Below are 18,434 nucleotides of genomic sequence, written 5' to 3'. Positions count from 1 at the left end.
CTATGATGTCAATTATGTAACATACCTGGCGGCGTCTTTGCATAGTGGTCCATCTCCCACTGTGCAAGAGCGCGCACTTGAGAATGTCTCTCTGGCTTCCCTCCATGCTGTCTGTTTGTGTCTGTTTCTGCTGCTTAAGGGCGGCGCCCGATCACTTACTGCTTTTTGTACCTGCTGTGGGTCACACCCCTTGTGCGTCCTCAGCCTATTGCTGTCTGTCACCTGGTATTTAACCCAGCTGCTCCAATCAATCCCTGCCTGAGCATCTTGCCCTGTCAGTTGGCTTTTGTCTCTGACATGCCAGGTCCTGTCTGTTACCTGTCTTGCAGTATCTGTTCCCATGTCTGTACTGTGTCCTATCTGTGTACCCTAACCTGCAGTCTGTACACGTTCCTTGCCTCTTGTCTGCCTATCCTGGAGGCTGTATTTCCAGGCCCGTCTGAACACGCTCCTAGCCTGTTCCTCCCGCCTTCTAGGGGCCGATTACCTAGACCTGCTCCTGTATCTTGTCTGTCCTGTCTGAACACGCTCCTTGCCTGTTCGTCCCGCCTCTCTGGGGGCCGTATTCCCAGACCCGCTCCTGTATTCCGCTGCAGTGTCGGTCTCCTCCGTACACTCAGTTCCAGTCTGAACTCTCTCCTATCTTTTACCTGTTTTTTCTCTATGTCCGTTCCTTTCCTTTTTCTGCAGAGTCTGATCTCGTACCTAACTCCTGCTTGTTGTCTCTGTACTCCCGTTTGTGAGTTTGTGGTCCACTCGCTACTTCTCTGCAAGTACCCTGTGGGTATCTGGCTCTGCCTTTCCCTTCCTGTCTGTTCCGTGTGAACAGAGCCCTGTCCTCCCTGCTCTGCCTTGCTCTCCGCTCCATGTGGCCTCGTCCTGCTCTGCTCTTGCTCACCGCTCCAGGCGGCCTCGTCCTGCTCTGCTCTTGCTCACCGCTCCAGGCGGTCTCGTCCTGCTCTGCTCTTGCTCACCACTCCAGGCGGTCTCGTCCTGCTCTGCTCTTGCTCACCGCTCCAGGCGGTCTCGTCCTGCTCTGCTCTTTCTCACTGCTCCGGCAGTCTGCTCTTACCCTTTGCTCGCTGCTCCGGCAGTCTCGCTCTGCTCTGACCCTTTGCTCGCTGCTCCGGCAGTCCTACTCTGCTCTGACCCTTTGCTCGCTGCTCCGGCAGTCCTACTCTGCTCTGACCCTTTGCTCGCTGCTCCGGCAGCCTCGCCCTGCTCCCTCTTGCTCGCTGCTCCAGCAGCCTCGCCCTGCTCCCTCTAGATTGCTGCTCCGGTAGTTTGCTCTGACCCTTTGCTCGCTGCTCCGGCAGTCTCGCTCTGTTTCCTCTTGCTCACTGCTCCGGCATTCCTACCCTGCTCTTACCCTTTGCTCGCTGCTCCGGCAGTCTCGCTCTGCTCAGACCCTTTGCTCGCTGCTCCGGCAGCCTCGCTCTGCTCTGACTCTTTGCTCCGCTCCTGGCGGCCTCGTCTTGCTCTCAACCTGCTGTGTTTGTATACCGCTTCTGCGGTTCTGTTCCAGAAGTCCCAGTCTGTACTGGGTTCTATCCTCTCTGTGCTCCAACCTGTTGCACCTGCCAGTACCTCCCCGTCTGCATACCAGTGTGCCAGCCTAAACCTTCCAGTTCCTGTATTCCCCGGTGTGGGCCAACAGCCGTGTCCGGAGTCTGACCTGGAGTAGACCCTGGTACCTCTGCTCGGTTCCTCCCTGGTGCACTGGCGTGGTATGCCGTCGTGCGATCTTGGTCGGATCGGGCAGACACTTAGTTACGCCCCTCCAGGCACTCTCCGGTACGGTACAGTGGAATCACTACAATCACACGCACACGCCGCTCAGCCCGGGCGTGTGCATTACAGCATGCTCAGGCCATGGTTCCCGTTGAGCCCCACGGCCTTCGCTCTCTGAGACGTTTTCCAGCGAATACGTGCATTAAAAATAAATAAATAATTTTTTTTTTCCTTATCTGAGTTCCAGGCGAATTACGCACCCGTCCAGATGGATCTATCAGCTCTCGTTCCTGCGGATCCGCCACGTTACTATGGGGATCCAAGACAGAGTCGTGCATTTGTGGAGCAATGCATGCTACACTTCAAGTTCTACCCTCTATGTTTTCCCACAGATCGGGTTAAGGTGGGATTCATGATGTCTTACCTAGCGGGTGATGCCTTGAATTGGATCATCCCCCTATGGGACGCACAGGATCCTATCGTCCTGGACATAATGGCCTTCCTGGTGGCCTTTCTAATGGTCTTCGATGATCCTAACCCGGAGGTTCCTGCTGAAGCTTCACTTCCCAGTATCCCGGAGCAGCCCCGATGGGTAATGTGTGTGGGTAGCGCAATAGTCCTCCAGCCCAATGAGACTACTGCCCATCCAGAATCCTCACAGGGCGACTACACTCTCCGGAATACTTCTACCAACCGCAAGAGGCTGTCCAGACGTGCTAGACGTAGAGGCAAGCCGTCATGCCAGGGTCTGTCCTCCCTGAGACCTCCTGACCCCAACCTTGAAGTCCCTACTGAAGCTTCATCTCCCTGTATCCCGGAGAAGCCCCAACGGGTAATGTGCGTGGGTAGTGCACCAGTTCTCCTGCCCGAAGAGACTGCTGCCCACCCAGAATCCACACCGGAGGACCCCCTGTTGCCTCCTGAATCCCCCGGGATACCACTTGATGACAATTGGAAAGAGACTTCCCTATACTCTGCACCTGATACCTCGCCCGCTTCGTCCAGTGAGTTCGATCTGGTGTTCTCCGAAGCAGAGCTTACCCCCGAGTCTCTACACCCCTCCGATCAGGCGGAGGATCTCCAGTTGTCTCCTGAACCCTTCGGGGTGCTACCTGGTAGCGAATGGACAGAGACTTTCCTATACTCGGTACCTGATACTTTGGCTGCTTCATCCAGTGAGTCCGACCTAGTGTACTCAGAAGCAGAGGTTACCCATGAGTCTCTTCACCCCTCCGACCTGGCGGAGGACCTCCAGTTGTCTCCTGAGCCCTTCGGGGTGCTACCTGGTAGCGAAAGGACAGAGACTCTCCTATACTCTGTACCTGATTCCTTGCTCGCTTCGTCCAGTTAGTCCAACCTAGTGTACTCCAAAGCAGAGGTTACTCCCGAGTCTTTACACCCCTCCAATCAGGCGGAGGACCTCCAGTTGTCTCCAGAACCCTTCGGGGTGCCACCTGGTGGTGAATGGACAGAGACTTTCCTATATCCTGGATCTGATACCTCGCTCGCTTCGCCTAGTGAGTCTAACCTAGTGTACTCCGAAGCAGAGGTTATTCTTGAGTCTCTACACCCCTCCGACCAGGCGGAGGACCTCCAGTTGTCTCCAGAACCCTTCGGGGTGCCACCTGGTGGTGAATGGACAGAGACTTTCCTATACTCGGCACCTGATACCTCGCCTGCTTCGTCCAGTGTGTCCGACCTAGTGTACTCTGAAGCAGATATTTTCCCCGAGCCTCTGCAATCTTCTGACCCGGCGGAGGTCCTTCAGTTGTTTCCTGAATCCTCCGGGGTACCACCAGATAACAAAGAGACAGTGACTTTTTCTCACCCTGTACCTGATAACCGGTCTCTTTCTTCCTGTGAGTTTGACAAGATGTACCTCAAAGCAGAGATTACCCCCAAGTCTCTGCTCCCCTCCAACCCGGTGGAGGACTTCCAGTTGTCTCCTGTACCCTCTGGGGTGCCACCTGAAAATATGTGGAGAGAGACTTCCTTGTGTGCTGTTCCTGGTACTCCACCCGTTTCGTCTGTTGCTGAGGAAGGCTTGATAGGAGGTAGCATCCTAGCTAACCAGATGAGACCAGTTTTTCCTGTGGACAGTGGAAGTGATCTCCTTGAAGTGAAGGATTGGCCCTCGAATTCCCTGCGGAAGATTCTGGCAGGCCTGAAGAAGAGGGGGCGTAAGGGGGGGGTACTGTAACATACCTGGCGGCGTCTTTGCATAGTGGTCCATCTCCCACTGTGCAAGAGCGCGCACTTGAGAATGTCTCTCTGGCTTCCCTCCATGCTGTCTGTTTGTGTCTGTTTCTGCTGCTTAAGGGCGGCGCCCGATCACTTCCTGCTTTTTGTACCTGCTGAGGGTCACACCCCTTGTGCGTCCTCAGCGTATTGCTGTCTGTCACCTGGTATTTAACCCAGCTGCTCCAATCAATCCCTGCCTGAGCATCTTGCCCTGTCAGTTGGCTTTTGTCTCTGACATGCCAGGTCCTGTCTATGTCACCTGTCTTGCAGTATCTGTTCCCATGTCTGTACTGTGTCCTATCTGTGTACCCTAACCTGCAGTCTGTACACGTTCCTTGCCTCTTGTCTGCCTATCCTGGAGGCTGTATTTCCAGGCCCGTCTGAACACGCTCCTAGCCTGTTCCTCCCGCCTTCTGGGGGCCGATTACCTAGACCTGCTCCTGTATCTTGTCTGTCCTGTCTGAACACGCTCCTTGCCTGTTCGTCCCGCCTCTCTGGGGGCCGTATTCCCAGACCCGCTCCTGTATTCCGCTGCAGTGTCGGTCTCCTCCGTACACTCAGTTCCAGTCTGAACTCTCTCCTATCTTTTACCTGTTTTTTCTCTATGTCCGTTCCTTTCCTTTTTCTGCAGAGTCTGATCTCGTACCTAACTCCTGCTTGTTGTCTCTGTACTCCCGTTTGTGAGTTTGTGGTCCACTCGCTACTTCTCTGCAAGTACCCTGTGGGTGTCTGGCTCTGCCTTTCCCTTCCTGTCTGTTCCGTGTGAACAGAGCCCTGTCCTCCCTGCTCTGCCTTGCTCTCCGCTCCAGGCGGCCTCGTCCTGCTCTGCTCTTGCTCACCGCTCCAGGCGGCCTCGTCCTGCTCTGCTCTTGCTCACCGCTCCAGGTGGTCTCGTCCTGCTCTGCTCTTGCTCACCGCTCCAGGCGGTCTCGTCCTGCTCTGCTCTTGCTCACCACTCCAGGCGGTCTCGTCCTGCTCTGCTCTTGCTCACCGCTCCAGGCGGTCTCGTCCTGCTCTGCTCTTTCTCACTGCTCCGGCAGTCTGCTCTTACCCTTTGCTCGCTGCTCCGGCAGTCTCGCTCTGCTCTGACCCTTTGCTCGCTGCTACGGCAGTCCTACTCTGCTCTGACCCTTTGCTCGCTGCTCCGGCAGTCCTACTCTGCTCTGACCCTTTTCTCGCTGCTCCGGCAGCCTCGCCCTGCTCCCTCTTGCTCGCTGCTCCGGCAGTCTCGCCCTGCTCCCTCTAGATTGCTGCTCCGGTAGTTTGCTCTGACCCTTTGCTCGCTGCTCCGGCAGTCTCGCTCTGTTTCCTCTTGCTCACTGCTCCGGCAGTCCTACCCTGCTCTTACCCTTTGCTCGCTGCTCCGGCAGTCTCGCTCTTCTCAGACCCTTTGCTCGCTGCTCCGGCAGCCTCGCTCTGCTCTGACTCTTTGCTCCGCTCCTGGCGGCCTCGTCTTGCTCTCAACCTGCTGTGTTTGTATACCGCTTCTGCGGTTCTGTTCCAGAAGTTCCAGTCTGTACTGGGTTCTATCCTCTCTGTGCTCCAACCTGTTGTACCGGCCAGTACCTCCCCGTCTGCATACCAGTGTGCCAGCCTAAACCTTCCAGTTCCTGTATTCCCCGGTGTGGGCCAACAGCCGTGTCCAGAGTCTGACCTGGAGTAGACCCTGGTACCTCTGCTCGGTTCCTCCCTGGTGCACTGGCGTCGTATGCCGTCGTGCGATCTTGGTCGGATCGGGCAGACACTTAGTTACGCCCCTCCAGGCACTCTCCGGTACGGTACAGTGGAATCACTACAATCACACGCACACGCCGCTCAGCCCGGGCGTGTGCATTACAAATTACAGGTCACTCTCATCTTTTTAAGTTGGAGAACTTGCACAATTGGTGGCTAACTAAATACTTTTTTTCCCCACTATATATGTATTTTCTCTGCTTTAACATACGTATATAAAGTTTAAAATACAGCATTATTATTCAAGTGACAATATAGCCAATAGTCACGGAAAAGAGTTATAAAGTAGCACAATCAGTATATTAGCAGAAAGTTTTTGTTACGCCTAATGGTGGCACACGTGGATTTGTGGACTCACTGTGCAATCGGGCCGGGTCTGCCTAGGTAAGCAGCTGCCTAGTGTTCACTGGAGCTCCTGATGGTGGAGACAAACTGAGCCGCAGGTAGCCGCCAGGTATCACACCTTGGCAGAACCTGGTACTGCCGCTGCTGACCCTAGGGGTCAGGTTAGCTGACACTGATTGGGGCTATGTTCAGACACACCAGTCTAGGATATTGGATCAGGGACTGGCTGTACACGGACAGGGGGAAAATGTTTAGGCAGTGGCAGCACTGGGACCTGAGAACCTCACAACTGCACTGGTAGAACATCATACTACCTAATGACTAAACTCGATGCTTGGCAACTCCCTAAGGGACAGTGAGTCTAGCATACAAGATGCCTCTCAGTTATTGGCAGGGGGGCATTTGCAGGTGTACGGATTATACTAAATGCCTCTCAGCTGCAAGCTAAGGGCTTTTACTATAAGCGTGCGCTGCCCCTTTAAGAGCAGGGGAGCGCGCACACTAGAAGACAACAGGAACTGCGGCGCGCGCAGAGTACAGGGACCCCGCTGGGGCTGGGACTGTGAGTATGTCGGCATCCCTGAATGGAGGAGGAAGGGGACACCATATAGAGGAGCTAGACATAGTGTTATAGCTTTGCTTTCAAGTTGAGTACATTAATGTGAGAGGCTGAAGCCTGAATTATTACAGAAGGAGACAGAGTTTAAAATACGTGCACCATATATAAAATTCTTTTGAACCTTCAAATTTCAGTGGGATCAATTGACCATCTGATTCTAAAGTCATGGCCAAAAGTGTTGCAACCTTGAAATTGTTCCAGAAAATGAAGAATTTCTGCCAGAAAATTATGGCAATTGCATAAGTTTTGTTAAACACATGTTTATTTCCTTTGTCTGCATTGGAACAACACAAAAAAACTGAGGAAAAAAGGCAAATTGGACATAACTGCAATCAATCACTTCCTATAATCATCCACAAGCTTCTTACACCTCTCAACTGGAATTTTAATCGGGCCACTCTTCTTTTGCAAACTGCTCCAAAAGTTTGAAGGACGCCTTCTCTCAACAGCAATTTTAAAATGTCTCCACAGGGGTTCAATGGGATTTAGATCCGGACTCATTGCTGGCCACTTCAGAAATCTCCAGCACTTTGTTTCCAACCATTTCTGGGTGCTTCTTGAAGTATGTTTGGGGTCATTGCCCAGACCTAGGATGCAAACCCAGCTTTCTGACACTGGACACTACATTACAACCCAAATTCGTTTGTTAATATTCAGATGTCATGATGTCAAACCACCCAGTGCCAGAGGCAGCAAATCAACCCCAAAATATCTTTGAACCTCCACCATATCTGACTGTAAGTACTGTGTTCCTTTCTTTGTAGGACTCATTCTGTTTTCAGTAAACAGTAGAATGCTGTGCTTTATCAAACAGCTCTATCTTGGTTTCATCTGTCCACACAACGATTTCCAAGAAGGATTTTGGCTTACTCATGTACATTTTGGCAAACTGCAGTCCAGCTTTTTTATGTCTCTGTGTCTGCAGTGGGGTCCTCCTGGGTCTCCTGTGCTAGCATTTAATTTCATTCATATGTCAACGGATAGTTCGCGCTGACACTGATACACCCTGAGTCTGCAGGACAGATTGAATTTCTTTGATTGGGGTTGCTTATTCACCATCCAGACTGTCGTGTATGTCCATGGAGATTAGCTACAGTGCCATGGGTTGTAAACTTCTTGATTATCACTATCACTATCAGTATCACTAGTAAAGAACTCGTGCACTTACCGTGGCTTTTGTGGGGGATGATGAGTCGCAATTCGAGTGGGGGAGGCCAAAAGCAAGTCTATCTTTGTGGACGTCCAGGGGTGGTGTGGCGTCCCTGGTTAGGGATCCGAGTCACGGCACCAAGCTGTTGAGGGAGGGCAGCAATGACCCTTCACGGTTGACCAAGTGAGTGTCAAATTATTATGTTACAAGGTTGATTGCAATCAGGAAACCAGACGGAGGCAAGGCTCTGTATGGGAGGATTTGAGAATCTCTAACCCCGTTTATTTCTACTTAGCATTATATAATTTTTGAGTTTATCAATAGCCAATCACCTACATCCATACTACAGGCTTGAACCAATGTTAGTACAATTATTGCGGAAACACACATATGGTCATATTATCGTTAGTTCGGTGCATGATGGAAAGTTACAAGGTTATACATCCCGGCACAGACTAGTTAGATAACAGGAGCAGGGTGTCTCATAGTATGTTCTTGAGAGAAAAAGAATGAAAGAATGTATATAGTAATAATAACATGATTTTAGGAGCAAGCTGCAAAAATGGAGTAGCTATAGCATGAATATCAATATGTTCTTTACATTTGTTAATATTGAGATGTCATGATGCCTTGAACATAGTCAAACCACCCAGTGCCAGAGGCAGCAAATCAACCCCAAAATATCTTTGAACCTCCACCATATCTGACTGTAAGTACTGTGTTCCTTTCTTTGTAGGACTCGTTCTGTTTTCAGTAAACAGTAGAATGCTGTGCTTTATCAAACAGCTCTATCTTGGTTTCATCTGTCCACACAACGATTTCCAAGAAGGATTTTGGCTTACTCATGTACATTATGGAAAACTGCAGTCCAGCTTTTTTATGTCTCTGTGACTGCAGTGGGGTTCTCCTGGGTCTCCTGTGCTAGCATTTAATTTCATTCATATGTCAACGGATAGTTCGCGCTGACACTGATACACCCTGAGTCCGCAGGACAGATTGAATTTCTTTGATTGGGGTTGTTTATTCACCATCCATACTGTCGTGTATGTCCATGGAGATTGGCTACAGTGCCATGGGTTGTAAACTTCTTGATTATGTTGCGCACTGTTGTGAAAGGAACATCAAGATCTCTGGAGATGGACTTGTAACCTTGAGATTGTTGATATTTTTCAACAATTTTGGTTCTCAAGTCCTCAGACAATTCTCTTCTCTTTCTGTATTCCATGCTTAATGTGGCACACACAGACACACAATGCAAATATTGAGTCAACGTCTCCCCTTTTTATCTCATTTTAGTTGTGATTTTTATATTGCTTTACACCTGTTACTTGCCACAGGTAACTTTGAACGAGCATCACATGCTTGAAACAAAGTTGTTTACCCACATTTTTGGCCCATTTTTGGGGTTGTGTGTCAAATTATGTCCAATTTGCCTTTTGTTCTCTGTTTTTTGAGTTGTTCCAATACACACAAAAGAACTAAACGTGTATAACAAAACATGTGTAATTGCAATAATTTTCTGGGAGAAATATAGTACTTCATTTTCTGGAACAATTTCAAGGGTTCCAACACTTTTGGCCATGACTGTATATATGTGGGTTTCTCGCCTTTCCCAAATCAGGAAAGATTAGGATCTTGCATTTAAAACTCAAACTCCCTTTGTTTTCAGGTGAGATAAACTGGTGATAGGGGAGTTTGAAGTTTCTTTTTACAGTCTGCCCTCTAAAAATACATGGCGGAGTTGGGAGAGATATTCAGCAGACAGGTATCTCCTTTGTATGACTAGTTAAAATGGTTTGTCCGGGATAACATTTTTTTTCCATGGGGATATAGCTTTAAAAAAATAACAAACTCATCTATGCTCACACTTCCCAGGTCCAGCACTGCCTCTCCAGTTTTTTTTGACAGGCTGCAACAGTGACATCAAAAATACAGCGCATGTGGCCTCTGCAGTCAATGACTGAGTTCATCAACTTATGCCGTTTACATTGGCACAGCCACTGAGCCCAATGATTTTAGCCACCTTATATTTCTGCAGTCATTGAAAAAAGGCTGTTTATACAATAGAAAGTCATATCAGCAATCACTAGGGTTTTATATTCTATAGATTAGTTAATTTAATACACAGATTGTTCCCTTAACAGAGGCGTTGACAAGTGTTTGTGTGGGTGACCCTAATGAGTTTGGCTACAGTGTTGGAACTTTAAGACTAATTATTATGTCACAAGACATGCTCCTCAGAAAATCTCCTGGTACTCTGTTGGGCTTGGCCAACCTAATGACAGATGCATTATCTGGACCCCTTGCAGTTTTACTGAAATTAAGGCCTCTTTCATAGCGGGAGAAAACTACTACTCACATCATTGTCCCCTGCTGGTGCTGATCACAGCACCGGCAGAGGACAATGATGAAGGCAGCGTTCAGCACCTGGCGCTTAGGAACAGCGCTAACTGTACGGCTGATTCCCAAGTGCCGGTATGTGTCACATGGATGACACACGGATGTTATCCGTGTGTCATCAGTGGGTTAAAAACGGACATGTCAGCGTGTTTTGCCTCAGACACACAGTCCGTGGAAACACGCTGACATGTGCACATAGGGTCTAGGTTTGTCAGTGTCTCCAGTACATGTGGAAACGGACACCACACATACTCAAAACACTGACGTGTGAAAGAGGTCTAAATTGAAGTTCCCTGGTGATCTGAATTCAGATAGACCCATAGGGGAGGATTCGGATTTTGTGGTTATAATACTGTATGTACATATGATCGTAATGATAATTTTAATGTGTTAAAAAGAATATATGTCTTAAATAAATTTGCTGAGGTCTGATTGTTTTTGTTGACACAATAGTACATTACTTCAAAACAATTTGTTGTAAGAGAACGGAACATAAACTATGTCATGTATCGAGGTGATGGGTTATTTTCTCACACCTAACAATTATTTGATGTCATCATGTTATGTTGAGATATTAACCTTTCTACCTTCGCTTCCTCTTTCATGCGTTCAGCTTCCTTCCTTCTCTTCCCAGGTGTCCCATCCTCTTTCCTCTTCATGCTCCACCAAGGATTAAACCATGTGTGCTGACAGAATTATAGCCATCATATCCTATCCTAACACAAACTTGTCAGAAGAGTGACTATCAACAAACTCTATGACGGCAAATATTTTATGTCTCCTGTTCATGAGGTCAGGCTCCAGTTCTTGTGAACCAAACACAATAGGAGTTAGTAATAGTTGGGAGAAAGTTATAGTGATGAAATGTCTATTTTCTGTTCCCACTGACACTTGAACTTGTTAATTAAATGCAAGTGTTGACATTTTAGTTTTGGAAAATACTTTTAAAATTGAAAAAAATTGATGGAAAGTAATGCCATATTAGACTGTAGAGAAAACATCCTTCAAACCAGATACATTTAAGTAAAATATCACATTTAACTAGTTAAATGAGTTGTCTCATCACTGATACCTCATTTAAATTAATACTGCCAGAAGAAAAGCATAAGAACCCATCAAGCAAACAGATAAGGAGGTACTCCCATCTTGGACAGTTATGCCATAGCCACAAGATGACGTCGGTCTGATATATATGGACCACACTTGTTGGACCTGCCATAGTCTTGCACTGAGGAGAGGCTTCCGTCAGGCCATTCTGCCATACAGGCCCGACTGGTGGAGGGCAGCAGTGATAGTTGACTTTGTGGAACTTTCTCCCATCTACCTACTGCATCTCTGTAGCTCAGCAACAGTGATCTTGGGGCACTTCTTTACCTCTCTCACCAAGGCTCTTCTCCCATGATTGCTCAGTTTGGCTGGATGGCCAGGCCTAGGAAGACTTCTGGTGGTCCCAAACATCTTCCATTTAAGGATTATGGAGGCCACTGTGCTCTTAGGAACTTTGAGTAATGCAGAAATTCTTTTATAACCTTGGCCAGATCTGTGCCTTGCCACAATTCTGTCTCTGAGCTCCTTGGTCAGTTCCTTTGAGCTCATGATTCTCATTTGGTCTGACATGCACTGTGAGCTGTGAGGTCTTATATAGACAGGTGTGTGCCTTTCCAAATCAAGTCCTATCAGTTTAATTAAACACAGCTGGACTCCAATGAAGGAGTAGAACCATCTAAAGGAGGATCACAAGGAAATGGACAGCATGTGACTTAAATATGAGTGTCTGAGCAAAGGATCTGAATACCTATGACCATGTGATATTTCAGTTTTTCTTCTTTAATAAATTTGCAAAAATTTCTATTTCTGTTTTTTTCAGTCAAGATGGGGTGCAGAGTGTACTTTAATTTAAAAAAATGAACTTTTTAGAATTTACCAAATGGCTGCAATGAAACAAAGAGCGAAAAATTTAAAGGGGCCTGCATACTTTCCGTACCCACTGTATATCTCATGGACTGACCAGAGCCATCAGAGTGATCAGCAGTGGAGTCTTAGGGTAAGCGTATACTGTTGAGTATTTGCAGCAGATTTTTCTGCACAGGGAAAAAAGCTGTGTAAAATATGTGTGGTGTTGGAGAATTTTTCCTTACATTTTTTCCCATTTATTTGAATGTGTGAAAAGGCTGTAATAAAAATGAAAGAATTGACATGATGCAGATTGGAAAAAAAACACCTGGATGGTTCAAATCTACAAGATACAAATAAGCAGCATGTGCATAAGATTTCAGAAATCTCATTCACTTTGCTGGTACAGTAAAGTGCAAGATTTTTACCCTTAAATAAATGCAAAAATGCAGTGTATGAACAAGCCCTTAACCAAGAATTGTCCTTTAAAATCCACATGCAATCATTTACAATTTCATTTGTGATCATTTAGCTGAAGTTGACAGGGAAAGGTGTATATACAGATATGGTGCACATCCGCTTTTTTATTACGACAAGATATCAAGTGATCCAATATGTAATTCTTGTTTGACTATTCATTTGATTGCTATAGGTAGCATGTAGTAATGTCTTGTCTGTCCTTTCCCATCTCATACTGAATATAAGTGTCAGGTGTAATGGTAGCGGATACTGATATTACCTAACTGTCTGATCTGTAACATTACAAGGATAAATCAGACAGTGACATACAGTATATTGTAAAAGAGAACCAGTGATATTGAAACAAAACAAGCAGATGTCCCCTGCCCAATCATCTTTTCCTCCCACTCAGTCCTATTCCGTCAGCTGCTTCAACAGCATTGTCAAAATAGATTTGTCACAGAACAATTTGTTTTGTGTTTTTTGATTTTTAGCTTTCTTATCCACAGACCGTGCCTTTACTCTTCAGTTTGGAATGAATTCTGAACCATATAATAATTATAAAGTATCTCAATATTTAGTAGCTTTTTTGCAGGGGTCTTAAAAGAGCCCATAGTAAATTCAGGTTGGTATAGGTCCCCAACCACGAGTAAATAACTTTAGAACTTTTAACAATCAAGATCAAATATTGTCATTAAGCACATGGAAAAGTTGGGACTAGTTAGGAGACAATATCTACACATATAACATAGGGGGGCAAAATGTATTATATTTGTCTGTTGGAAGGCATTGAATAGCTGTATTTGTTAAATGGAACCTGACAGGTTCCCCATGCCCCCCAACCCAGCAGCATTCATCTATGTATGAATGAAGGAGACTTTACTCGTCTCCTCTCTAAATCACACCTTACCACTTGTGCACTTGAACCCATACCACCTCCTCCCCAACCTCACCCCCACACTCATCCTATCCCTAAACCATCTCTTCAACCCATCACTAATTTCTGGTACCTTCCCCTCTGTCTTCAAACATGCCACAATCACGCCTATCCTCAAAAAGCCATCCCTCGACCCAACCTTCTTACCCAGCTACCGCCCCATATCACTGCTCCCATTTGCCTCCAAACTCCTTGAGCAACGCGTTCACGCTCAACTTTCCTCTCACTTCTCATCTAACTCTCTCTTTGACAACCAACAATCTGGCTTCCGCACACACCATTCCACGGAAACTGCCCTTACCAAAATTACTAATGACTTACTTACAGCCAAAGCTAACAGACAATTATCTGTACTCCTTCTTCTTGACCTGTCCTCTGCCTTCGACACTGTTGACCACTGCCTCCTACTACAGATTCTCTCTTCCCTTGGTGTCAAAAACCTTGCCCTATCCTGGATTTCCTCATACCTTTCTAACCACACATTTAGCATCTCCCACTCCCACACTACCTCCTCATCCCTCCCCCTCTCAGTTGGAGTCCCTTAAGGCTCCGTCCTAGGACCCCTATTCTTATCAATCTATACCCTTGGCCTGGGACAGCTCATAAAATTCCATGGATTCCAGTATCATCTGTACGCTGATGACACCCAGATCTACCTCTCTGGCCCAGATGTCACCTCTCTACTATCCTGAATCCCAGCATGTCTAGCAGCGATATCCACCTTCTTCTCCTCCCGCTTCCTCAAGCTCAATGTGGACAAAACTGAACTTATTATCTTTCCCCCATCTCGCATATCTTTCCCACCTGATCTTTCTATCACAATAAATGACATTACTCTTTCCCCTGTACCAGCACTCCGCTGCCTCGGAGTAACCCTAAAGCCTGTAAAAGTGAAGATGGATGGTCAGATCCCAGAAGAACATGAGAAGATGCAGAGTGTAGCCGCAGGTCAGTAGTACACACCTGACTGCTTCTGCCTCCATCACCAGTGTAAGGGCCCCGTCACACTAAGCGATGCAGCAGCGATCCCGACAACGATACGACCTGTCAGGGATCGTTGCTGCATCGCTAATACATCGCTGGTGAGCTGTCAAACAGGCAGGCTCACCAGCGATCAGGGGAGCAGCGATATCGTGGAAAGAATCGTTCCACGATGTCCTGCTCCCGTTACCAGCCTGCTGCAAGCAGGAGCAGGCTGGTAACTATGGTAAACATCGGGTTACTAAGTGTGCGTGTGCCCCTAGTAACCCGCTGTTTACCATGGATACCACTCTGCTACGGTGCGCTGGAGCCTCCGTGCACCGTAGCAGAGTGGTATCCATGGTAAACAGCGGGTTACTAAGTGCGCGCGTGCCCCTAGTAACCCGATGTTTACCATAGTTACCAGCCAGATCGTTGGTCCCGCTGGTCACACACAGCGATGTGTGCTGGCCAGCGGGAGGCCAACGACCAAAAAATGGTCCAGGACACTTTGCAACGATCAGCGACCTCACAGCAGGGGCCTGATCGTTGCAAAGTGTCACACACAGCGACATCGCTGGTGAGGTCGCTGGTGAGTCACCAAAACCGTGACTCAGCAGCGATATCGCTAGCGATATCGCTATGTGAGACGGGGGCTTAACTATCAATAACACTAGCCAGCGCAGTGCTAGGCAAGAGCATTGCAGGAGAAAAGAAGCAAAGATGATTATGCACTTATCTCTGCCTCTTCTCTGGCTGAGCAAAGCACTGTCTAGTGTCATTTGAATTGTAAGTTCCATCACGGAGACAGGAGGGGGCCCCTTCTGTGCCTGGGGGCCAAAAGCAGCTGCCTAGTCTTCCTGCCCATAACGCTGGCCCTGTATATGGGGAACTATGGTTTTTCAGAAGGGGTTGTCTGAGTAGTCGACAACCCCTTTAAGGAGCCTCTTAGCTCATTTATGAAGTTTTTCTGTCACTTTTTGCTACACAGCATCATGGGAGGAGAGACCAGAGAACCATTCTCATAGGTTGCTGTTATTTACAAATCTTCTCCATTGTACTTCATCGCTTTAGTTGTAATTGAGCTTTATGGCTCTTTAAATCTTAATGTGTACTGGTGTAAGCCACTCACCATAGACAGAGTTGTGACATCAACTACCCTCAATATTTTTAGAGATTACAATGGGGAACGATTTTTAACATAATTTGTGCTGCATTTTAGTTTTCCGCTGATTCAGACTAAAATAGGCATGCTGCTTTCAAAACTGCGTCTGGTTTTCTTCTATCACATTCGTTTTTTTCTCTACAGCTTATCTTATATGATTACTCTAGGCTGGATCAAGGGTAGCACTAGTGCTCTCCTACTGGCCGAGAGCGAACCACCCTCAAGTGGGGAGAGGTGGAGGACAACATTGGCGACTGGCAATAGGTTGTTATTTGTTTAGGCTATTCAGTTACATGTGAGACCGTGTGGTAAGAGGCTGTGTGCCACACTATATAGTGAAACATATTCCCGAAAATCTGTATACAAAGTGTTTGCATAATTTGTTTTACACTTATTTCCATTCTTTCACATCATGTCTGTTTCTGCTATTTCTCCTTGTAAGTGCCTAAACAGCTCTTTTTCCTTTTGTTATATCTGTGGCAGTTTCACCATTCCCAGTCAAAAGACGAACACCAGCACATTTGTCAAGCAGGCCTATTTTGCATATTTCAAAGTAAAACTTGGTGATAAAGATAAGTCTTGGGCCCCTCACAAGGTGTGCAAGCAAAGTGTCCAGAGTCTATGGCCCCATCTCACATAGCGAGATCGCTAGCGAGATCGCTGCTGTGTCACGGTTTTGGTGACGCAACAACGACCTCACCAGCGATGTCGCTATGTGTGACACTTTGCAGCGATCAGGCCCCTGCTGTGAGGTCGCTGATCGCTGCAGAATGTCCTGGACCTTTTTTTGGTCGTTGCCCTCCCGCTGGTCAGCACACATCGCTGTGTGTGACCAGCGGGAGCAGCGATCAGGCTGGTAACCATGATAAACATCGGGTTACTAGGGGCACACGCGCACTTAGTAACCCGCTGTTTATCATGGTTACGAGCCTGCTAAAGTGAGCGGTAACCTCTCGCTCACCGTAGCAGAGTGGTAACCATGATAAACAGCGGGTTAAAAGGTGCGCGTGTGCCCCTAGTAACCCGATGTTTATCATGGTTACCAGCCTGCTCCTGCTTCAGCAGGCTGGTAATCAGGAGCAGGACATTGTGGAAAGATTCTTTCCACGATGTTGCTGCTCCCCTGATCGTTGGTGAGCCTGCCTGTTTGACAGCTCAGCAGCGACCACATAGCGACGCAGCAACGATCCCTGACAGGTCGTATCGTTGTCGGGATCGTTGCAGCATCGCTAAGTGTGACGGGGCCTTATGTCTGCTTTGCAGCATGATTTGAACTGACTTTCACTCATGTGCATGGAAAATGACCTCATGAAAACCATTGACTTCAAGCCAATAATAAAGCAATTCTCTGAAAAGAAATGTCGCAAATACTTGTTATAATAAGAAGTTTCTACTTTCATACTGTAACATCTAATCTGTGTGGCTTACTGAGTATTATTGTGTTTTTCAAGCCTCGTGTATTGTTCAAATGTTTATCATGTTGATTAGTTGCTGCTGTACAGCATGTTTTTAATATTTTAACACCAGTTTTGTTGAAGTGTCAATAAAATAAATATATATTTAATATTATCGACCATTCACTTTTTATTCCTGTAATTGTCGTAGGGGCCTCAGCACACTTGTTTGCCCAGGGGTCCGTAATGCTGTTAAGATATCCCTGCCTTGTCAAGGACTCTCTTGGAAACACACGAGCAAACAAATGCACCAAAATTGTACAGAAACTCTTGGAGAGCTACAAAATGCTTGGTTGCAACATGAACATCAATGTACATTTTCTGCATAGCCATCTTGCTAACTTCCTTGAAAACATTGGTGTAGTAAGTGATAAGCAAGATGAAGGCTTCCACCAAGCTTTGACGGTCATACAGTGACAGTATCAGGGTAATGGGATGTACAGTGGGGGAAATAAGCACAGCGGTGCACGCAGTGAGTAGAATGGCTCTTACAAACCATGAGAGTCACCGGCATGACAGACTGACTATTCTTGGACTATCAGGAGAGATTGTCCACAGATTGAAGACTCCAAAAAGAGCTGTAAGCATACATTTTTACCTTGACTGCTACCTAACTTTACCACTTGCGCACAATTTGACTTGCAGTAAAAATATATCTTTTGTATGAACATATTAGCTTCAAATAAACATTACATTCAGGTTATTTTTTGCATTGTTTTCCATTGTATGTACGGTACATTTTGTAAGGCTTTGGAGACAAAGGAAAGGTATCTAGTAGCTTAAAAAATAGTTTTGATAGAAAAAAAGCCAAAAGTTATTCAAAAACAAGTGTCAGATCTAGCTCAATGAAAATTGTATTCCCCAGTGATTATTGATTCAAGGGAGATAACTTTTAATACAGTCATCTGCATATGTTATTCAAAGAAGATGGTGCTCAGACACAAATATAACATCTTATTAGGCTTGTACAGCTTCCATTTATTTGCATCATACATCATTCTAGGTGCCATGAAAATGACTGATGCCCGTTATTACAGTCTGGACTGCGGTGTATTATCATGGGCAATATGCGTAAAGGAGAGCATTTCCTAAGAAAATAATCAGCTGTAATATCTGAGTGAAGATGATGTCTTGAATGTGAAACAAGGTTCCAGCCAACCATTTATTGTTGTTCATTATCCTCGTCATACATAAAGTTAGTAAAAACGCAAGGAAAGCTAAATGCAAATATTGTTATTTCCCTAATGAAGGCAGAGAAATGTTAAGTTTACATATTTCTGCTGTAATAATCCAGAAAAGAGCTGAAATTCCTTACGGAAGGAATTAGTCTGGTGCTTTTCAATTTG

Source organism: Phyllobates terribilis, unplaced genomic scaffold (genome assembly GCF_046119375.1).
Source record: "Phyllobates terribilis strain yellow unplaced genomic scaffold, ASM4611937v1 Scaffold_5__5_contigs__length_657084704, whole genome shotgun sequence".
Taxonomy (NCBI): domain Eukaryota; kingdom Metazoa; phylum Chordata; class Amphibia; order Anura; family Dendrobatidae; genus Phyllobates; species Phyllobates terribilis.
Note: the sequence above shows the minus strand (reverse complement) of the source record.